Source organism: Pinus tabuliformis, chromosome J (assembly GCF_031772625.1).
Source record: "Pinus tabuliformis cultivar Carrire ecotype Pingquan chromosome J, CPIR1, whole genome shotgun sequence".
Classification (NCBI taxonomy): Eukaryota; Viridiplantae; Streptophyta; class Pinopsida; order Pinales; family Pinaceae; genus Pinus; species Pinus tabuliformis.
The window spans coordinates 690,319,882-690,328,114 of NC_142295.1; the positions used below are offsets into that span (position 1 = coordinate 690,319,882).

General features: G+C 36.5%; 1 pseudogene; it reads left to right on the forward strand.

The window, feature by feature from the left end:
- Positions 1–6,587: 6,587 nt before the first annotated feature.
- Positions 6,588–7,405, forward strand: LOC149228700 (fructose-bisphosphate aldolase 3, chloroplastic pseudogene; annotated as a pseudogene).
- The last annotated feature ends 828 nt before the right edge of the window (positions 7,406–8,233 follow it).

Genomic DNA, 8,233 nt, shown 5'->3' on the forward strand with positions numbered 1-8,233 from the left:
TAATGGCAACTTTGAAAGATAATACACCTCCTCTCCTCTCGCCACCAAGGAAAATTTTAAGGATGGAAATTTTTCTTGAAGTTTAAAACATTGGCGAATCTCACTAATCCCTAATATGCAAATTATAAATGCTTATTGATATATTTGTAAAATTAATCAAATTTATAATTATTTTATATATAGTCTCTCTATAATGTTGGCGATTTTTAAGGTAAAATAATTTTATATTCTAAAATTTGGGCGAATCGTCTTTTATAAAATTGGAAATTGGCGAATCTTTTTTGTGGAAAAATCATGGAAAATTAGCCCACTGGGCGAACATTAGCCCCTAAAATTTTCCATGCTCGCCATGCTCACCACCCTCGCCACGTGCATTTTCATGAAGTTTCGCCTCATGCAGACCACCTGTCTGAATTAAGACAATATAAGTTTGTCTCCACAAAATGAGATATAAGTGAACATTATCCCAAACATTAAATGCCTGGGAATTAATGCTAGCATTGTGCTTGTCTAACAGTGATCGGAAAGAAATAAATAATTATAACATAATGTTTTTGCCTCCCCACCTAGAGAAAAAACCAAATAAAACGATAAATTCACTATATGCCTAAAAACTTTTATTATACTAAATTAACCAGCACTAATAAACAACTCAACTAATAATCACCTCGTTTTCGATTCCTATAATCCCATTCCGAGACGGCGGGGACTAATAACACGATTCATAATTATTTTGCACAAGGACTAGACGCCAACCTCAATATGGTGACGGGGTGGGCTCACCCTGTGTGCATTTAATTTATAAAACTTACGCGTTCAACTAAACTATGGATCAACATTCAGCATATGGGAATAATATTCCCAACATCTTACATTAAATTCAGCACTAATAGCTTTATTGATTCATAGCCTCGTCTATATGGTATAGATGATTTTCATTTTATTTTCACAATGGTATGAGGTTGTGCACGTTGACACTTAAACGTGAGAAATGCAAAGGGTGCTTTGTTATGCATGTATGCATTTTTATTTGTTTCTTCTATTTTTCATTATGTAATGATGGTTGGCATTAATAGTGAATGAATCGGGACAAATATAGTGGGGAACTCTATTTATTACGTATTGGGAACCCATGGTTATTGTGGTGAATATATATATATAGATACCTGTATAATAATTTACTTTAGGTTTACGTATACATTATTAATGTTGTTTATTTTTTTTTATAATATATCTATATATATATATATAATTAAACATAATGTTATATATATGTAAATGTTTGATGTTATATATATATATATAGTTATTATATGAGAATTTACATGATGGAATAATAGATCCACAAGGTAATTAACATAAGGAAAAGAGGTAATGATTTGGTTACCATATGTATTTATATACAACTAGTCTAGATCCATCTTAACTCCAAATCAATTAAATCCCGAGAGAGATCAAATCTCTTGAGTTGCAAACTTCTTTTTTTAGTGCAAAATTTGAGGAAAAGATTGCACCTCAAGAGATTCGGCGCTTGATAGATCCGGAGTTAAGATGGATCTAGGCCAGTTTTAGTCACGTGCATTCATAAAAAAAATTGTTAAACATCTAATTATTTTGATCATTTTAAATATACTAAATATGTCTAAAATTAATTTGATCAATTTAATTACACCCAAAATGTTTTAATTGCAGGCCAGGTGAAATTAAAATCCAATGCATGGAAGGGTTTTGCATAGCACAAGGCGTATGATCTGAAATTGGGGGTTTGGCCTATGATATGAAATTGACCGTTACCAAGGCATATGATCTGAAATTGGGGGTTGTATGTTATGAAATTGGCGGAACCATTGGATTGTTTACCATTTGAAATTAGTTTAGGCACAGGTGAATTAGCTGAAGTGTTAGAGAAAGGAGGATTCATTGGGGAAGAAGAAGACGAAGGCACTGCATTATTATTACCACGATCTGTAGTGTGATCACCATCAATATTTTCATTTTCCCAGACAAGAACTTTATTAACTCTGATTGATTTTTCTTCTTTTGTTTGTATAGCTGGTGCAAATATTTAGATGATCTTTGGCATCTGCAGTCGATGTCTAACACAACCATGGGTTCTGTGCTTGCACGCGATTTCACCAGTTCTTTATCCTTTGATGGGTAAGCAACGATATCAAATATTTTGTTATTCAAAGGCTAAACGCAGAACTTATAGGTTGTTGAAGGCTCTTCATTTGAGTTTTCTTGGACCTCTGCAACTTCAATTTTTCTTTTTTCTTTGGACCTCTGCAAAACCCAGTCGCTCAAGAAAAGGTTTTATGTCAAACCAATTGAACAAGAAAACCCATCTATAAAAAATAAGCTAAATTCACAAATTCGCTTTATTTTGTTAGAGTGTAATTTGAGACAGAGGAGGAATGACATAAAAGCAAGCTTGTCTATTCAACCAGGTATTGTTTAAATGTTCACCTTTTAATTGCCTCCTTCATGTTGGAATATTAATTCCTACTTGTCCGTTATGAAACGAGATCACAAAAAGATAGAAAAGATAGATCAACGCCTTAGAAATAAGCTTTACATTACACAAATGAACAATTCTTGGATGATACAAATGACAAGACCTCCTTTCTATATATAGGAGTCTAAGGGGTCATAATATAATCAGAGCCGACATAACAATAATAATATAAGGGTACAATAATAATAATAGTGGGCTTCTATGGGGCACAATAATAACAATATAGGGACTATATGGGCACACCAATATAATAAGGGGGTTGAAATAATACCAATAAGGGGTTACACTAGTAGTATAGGGACCTAACATGCCCCTCTCCTTCAAAAAGTGTTGTCCTCAATGCTTGAGTAGTTATTAATGCTTCTGTATAAAATTCTTGTCCTCCCATGTGGAATCTTTAGCGGGTAAGTTCTTCCACTTGATGAGATACTCTGAAATTAATTGATTTCAAAGCTGTCATGTTCTTGTTTCTGTGACTGCTCTAGGTTCCAATATGATTTTTCCTTTCTCATTAAGTTCTTGCAATATTGTTTGAACTGGGATCTTCCGCAACTTTTGAATTAGTGGCCACACTTCTTCATCCTTCTTCCATTCATCCCTTGCTTTGTTTATCCAATCTGGTTGGATAATAGAAATAGCACAAAATAATGCTTCCACATCCTCATCCTTTCTTGAGAGTGCATCTACAACAATATTTTTCTTCCCTTTTTTATAGATGATTTCAAAGTCATAACCCAAAATATTTGTGTCCCATTTTTTCTGTTCTTATAAAGATAATATTTGTTCTAAAAAGTATTTAAGACTATCATGATCCATTTTTACCTTGAAGTGTCTTCCCATTAGGCAAGGTTGTCATTTCTTAAGTGCATGTAGTATTGCCAACATTTCCTTCTCATAAATAACTTTCTTGAGATGTATCCGAAAAAATACCCAATCGCCTACATCAAAACTTCTTTCACTGCGATGTTTATCCGCTCGCTGTTTCAATCGGTTCTGCAGCAAAGTGACGTTATCCTTTAAAAGTTGGAGAACTTCTTGTTGATGCTCGATGTGATCTTTCACTGCTTGAATCTTTTTCTTCTTGATATGTCCTTCTATCTTGAGAGTTTGAGGAGTGGTAATTTCTTCCAATACATTACAAGATATGGTCAGATTCATTTCTTAATGCTCGATGTGATCTTTCACTTCTTGAACATTTTTCTTCTTGATAAGTCCTTCTATCTTGATAGTTTGAGGAGTGGTAATTCCAGCCAATGCATTACAAGATATGGTCAGATTCATTTCTTCTTTCTCGATGTGATATTTCACTTCTTGAACCTTTTTCTTCTTAATATGTCCTTCTATCTTGAGAGTTTGAGGAGTGGTAATTCTTGCCAATGCTTTACAAGATATGGTCAGATTCATTTCTTCTTTCTCTGGGGTTGGTTCCTGGTGTATATCCTCTTCTTTTGATGTTTCTTGATTCTTTTCTTCCTCCTCTTGACAATTAATGTAAAATAATTTCTTCTCAGCACAATTATGACCTTCAATGTATTTGTTATCACAATTGTAACAAAGTACTTTTTCTCTTTTTCTTCCAATTGTTGTGGTGTCAACCTTGTAGGTTGTGAAAGGCTAGGAGAAACAACACTTCCATCTTTATAGTTGTGAGGGGTAGACTTCATTGTAGCCATAATTTTGCTTTCCACTCTTCTTTCCAACCTAAATGCCTTCTCCAATTAATCAGGTTCCCAAAGACGAACCTCATGTTGAATGTTATCCTTTAAAGTCCCTATGGAGACATCGATCCTCTACTTCTCTGGAATATCGTTTTCCCTTATATTAAATTTTTTAAAGTCTTCAATGTGCTTTGTCATTGAACGCTTTTGTTTGATATTTATCAATTGGCTAAAGAAGGTGCTTCTCTTTGTATCCTCATAATGTGTTATCATTTCCTCCATGAAAATTGACCACGTAACAAGTGGTTTATGAGAACAAAGCCCTTTAGACCATAAAAATTGATCAGTTTCTAAATATGAAGATGAAATACGTACCTTTTGTAACAGTTGCACCTCATGTAGATCAAAATATTTCTCCATCTGTAGTATCCAATTTACCGGATCCTTGCCATCAAACTTCCTCATATCGCCTTTTCTTTATTTTAGGATCTCGATCTTGAAACGACTGTAAATCTGTAATTTTGGATCTTCTAGTTCCGAAATCACGACAAGAAGTAGCCCTCTGCATCCTCTTTCCAATGCCACCAGTTTGATCAAAATTGGTCCAAGAAAGAGTCATGCATAATATCCCAAGATGACCCGATTATATACCTTTTCAGAAGAGCAAACTTGTATGAAGTGCCATGTGTCACTTTTTTTACCTTCGGATTTGAAAAATATACACAAAAAACTAAAGCCCGTCCTCTTTCTGTAGCTTCTTACGAAATTTCAATCTGATGTTCAGAGAGACTGTTATGACGATTTTCCCTAGGTCACCTGTTTGGGATGTAATTTGAGAGCCTGCAAAAACCCTTAATATCTTGGACTGCATCTTTGAAAATATAGTGAAAAAATATCTGAAATTTGGGCTCGAGCTTCCCCACGATTTCACCTCAAATGGGTTTTAATTTCAAAGTCTGAATCATCATAGAAAACAAATTATATCAAAAATTCCACGATGACCGGTTTGAGATGAAATTCTGGAGCTTACAAAAACCCTAAATTCCTCAGATCATATCTCTGAAACTATAGCAAGAAAAGATCTAACATTCGGACCCGGGGTAGAGACCAATTTCTTCTCAAATGGGTTTTTGTTTTATCTTCTGAAACTTTGTAGTGAAAACATTATAGCAAAATGCCACGATGTCCTGTTTGGAGTAGTGAAACCCTAGAATCTAAAGCTCTGATACCAAATGTTATGAAACGAGCTCACAAAAATATAGAAAAGATAGATCAACGCCTTAGAAATAAGCCTCTTTTAGGGGGGAAACCTCCTTTACATTACACAAATGAACAATTCTTGGATGATACAAATGACAAGACCTCCTTTCTATATATAGGAGCCTAAGGGGTCATAATATAATCAGAGCCAACATAACAATAACACTGTAAGGGCACAATAATAACAATAGTGGGCTTCTATGGGGCACAATAATAACAATATGGCGACTACATGGGCACAAAAATATAATAAGGTGGTTGAACTAATAACAATAAGGGGTTACACTAGTAGTATAGGGACCTAACATTGTCTCAGTTGTGACTTTCTATGTAAAGAGTTTGTTCCTATTCTATAGGAGTGGTTTCCTTAGTTTGGTGTGTGGTTGAGATATTCTCTCAACCAACAGATTGTATGTCCAAGATAGTTTTCCTATCTTGAGACAATACTCTTGTATATATGTAATATGATATTTGATTAATGAAAGGTGGAGATAGTTTACACTATCAAGTTTTATCATGGTATCAGAGCCCTGAGGGCTTGGCCCCTCTTGGGCTTGGCCCATCCTAGGCTGAGGAAATAAGATAATATATTTGTATTGTTTTAATCTTTTGTTTGTCCATTTCATATCTTCCTATGAGAATCGATAATGTTTCTATAAAAGACCTACATTCAAAGTAAAAAGGTTTGCTAAAATATCTTCAATCATTGTGAATGCAGTGACAATTAGAATTGTAAAGAGGCAGTGATAAATGGCAAATCGGAGATCGCCACCTATCACTGTGATGAGGGCTTGTTGAACGACCTAGATCTGAAGGCGTTATTTGGAGTGGAGAGAGGCAGGTTTTTTCGTAGATCCGATACTTGAAACCCCACTGCTGCAGTTGAGTTGGCGGATCCTGGTAGACTGTTTAGCCGTAGAGCTCTGTTGAGACTGTTACTGATTTCTCCCACTATTTTGTATTGAATATTGAAGACTGCAGAGGAAAACATGCCTTCATTGGCCTCAGATTTACAGTTTGTATTGAATATTGAAGATGACAGAGGAAAACATGCCTTCATTGGCCTCAGATTTACGGAGAGGAACGATGCCCAATCTAAGTCTCAATTGATTAAAGTCTCAGGGATTTTATGTTTGAAAGTTTAGGTAACAGCAATGGCAGCCCCTATTCTCAATGCCAGTGCGAAATTTGTCACTTTTCAATTGACTGGGCAGTCGCTTACACAAAATATCGATTCCCACAAGCAACCCAAAGGGTCTCCTTTCCGACCAGGGCTAGATTGTATGTCGAGGAACTTGTTCAAACCGCGAAAACTATAGCATCTCCTGTTCGTGGTATTCTTGCCAAAGATGAGTCCAATGCCATTTGTGGGAAGAGGATTTCTTCCATCGGACTGGAAAACAATGAGTTTCCTATATGCTTGGCAGTTGGTTTCATTCTTTTTGAAGAGACCCTATACCAGTGCACAACCGATGGGAAGAAATTTGTTGATTGTTTGCGAGAGTAGAATATTATTCCTGGCATCAAAGTTGACAAGGGTTTAGTTCCACTACCAAGATCAAACAATGAATCTTGGTGCCAGGGTTTGGATGGATTAGCCTCAAGATCTACTGAGTACTACAAACAAGGTGCAAGATTTGCTAAATGACAAACAGTTGTCAACATACCCAATGGGCCTTTGGAATTAGCTGTCAAGGAAGCTGCATGGGGACTTGCACGTTATGCTGCTATCTTTCAAGACAATGGTCTTGTGCCCATTCTGGAGTTAGAGGTTCTTATGAATGGAGGCTGTTCCATTGACAAAACCCTTGAAGTGGCTAACAAAGTTTGGGCGGAGGTTTTATTTTACTTAGCACAGTGCTATGGAGGCCATCAATTTGAAATGGGGGTTGGTCAGCGTGGTGATGGACGAGCCATAACACTTGGATCACAGTTGGGTTTGAGTCTCTTCGGTAATATTCTGCCACAGTAAAATGTGGTATTTATAAATGTTTTGGAATTACAAGCATTGAGCCTAGCTAACTCAATGCAGTGTTTTTTTTTTTTTAGAATTAGCTACTCTAACAAATCACGTAGGTGAATCCAAGACAATTAAACCAGAAATAGAAAGAAGAGACCAAAGGTGCTCAGTGGTCAAGGTTGAAGGGCAACAAATATTGATTTTGTTCGAAGCAAGTGAAAATTTGGGATGATGGACAACTAGTTGAATGTTTGTGTGAGTTAGTGTGATTTTGCGAGATAGACTCACTAGCATGTTGTATTATGAGTCACATATTAATTGTAAGCAAGTATAGATGTTTTGTAGTGGTCTTTGTAATGTATGTACCTGGTAACTCCAAAAGTTGGAGTTGTGTTGTAAGCCTTGTAAGGCATGTGTACCCCCATAAAGTTCGTGGTAATCTAAAAACCACTTTGTATTTGCAGTGTCGGTTTGTGGTAAGCCAGAAACCACATATAAGAGTGAAGTGGGACAGAGATTCATGTTGGCATGGTTTAGGGATAGCCGAGAAAACCATTGGCCTAGTTGAGTCGGGTCTTTGGTGAGCCTCAGTGACTGGGGTTCCCTAGTGGCAGGTTTGTAGCCTAGAGTGGCTGGAGTGCCCTAGTGGCAAGTTTGTGGCCCAGAGTGGCTAGAGTGCCTTAGTGGTTGGAGTGCCCTAGTGGTAGGTTTGTAGCCAAGAGTGGCTGGAGTGCCTTTGTGGTTGAGTTGAGCCTTGGTGGCATGGTTGGGGGTGATCTAATAAAACCCAGAGCATGGTTACGGGTAATCCGATAAAACCCATGATGATATTGGAGGGGG